This window comes from Crocuta crocuta, unplaced genomic scaffold (assembly GCF_008692635.1).
Source record: "Crocuta crocuta isolate KB4526 unplaced genomic scaffold, BGI_CrCroc_1.0 scaffold227, whole genome shotgun sequence".
Lineage (NCBI taxonomy): Eukaryota > Metazoa > Chordata > Mammalia > Carnivora > Hyaenidae > Crocuta > Crocuta crocuta.
In genome coordinates, this window is record NW_027531903.1 from 232,255 (window position 1) to 233,172 (window position 918).

Consider the following 918-nt stretch of genomic DNA (forward strand, 5'->3'; position numbering starts at 1 on the left):
TATACTTCTGAACCTTTGACTTTTAGATAATGTGTACCACTTAATAAGCTCCAGTGCACTAAACAATAGAAAAGAGCTATATCCAGATCTTATTTGTGTTTTGAATAAACTGCAAACTCAGACAACACTATTATACACACAATTGCATAACTTAGAACTTAGAATCAGAAAGGTAGGTAGATATTTCAGAAATACCTAAAAATATACTTCTTTTTAAACTATTTTTAAGTTTATTTATTTATTTATTTACTTAGAGCATGTGTGCTCACAAACAAGTAAGGGAGGGACAGAGAAAGAGGGAGAGAATCCCAAGCAGGCTCTCTGCTCAGCCCACAGTCAGACCTGGGGCTCCATCTCAGGAATCATAAAATCATGACCTAAGCCAACATCAAGAGTCAGTCACTTAAATGATTGAGCCATCCAGGTGCCCCAAAATATAATTCTATTTAACAATTTGAAACAACAATATGCCATATTGTTGAGGCAAAGAAAACCTAAAAAAAGATCATAGAAATTATTCATTTTAATAAAAGAACATTAGGATAATAATAATATGCACATATTGTGATATGTATGACAGTTTGAATAGTAATGGCTTTCCAAATGATTTTGTTATGTTTTAGTTAAAATATAAAAACACTACAAAACTACACTATTTTAATTATTTATCAATACATTTATTATATTTAAAACATCTTACCTGGGTGATATTATNAATGTCATGAGTTAAAGTGAAGAAGAGAGAGTCAAATTAAAGCAAGGTAATGGAAGGAATGCTTAGAAGAAAGGTGGAAGATAGAGGGGATTGCTCATCAACAATTGAGAGTTGTGGAGAACAGACTAGTTTGGGAAGGAATAGAAAAAAGGGCAACTTTAAGTCATATTTGAAAGTGTGCACAGCAGTTAGAGAAAAGAACA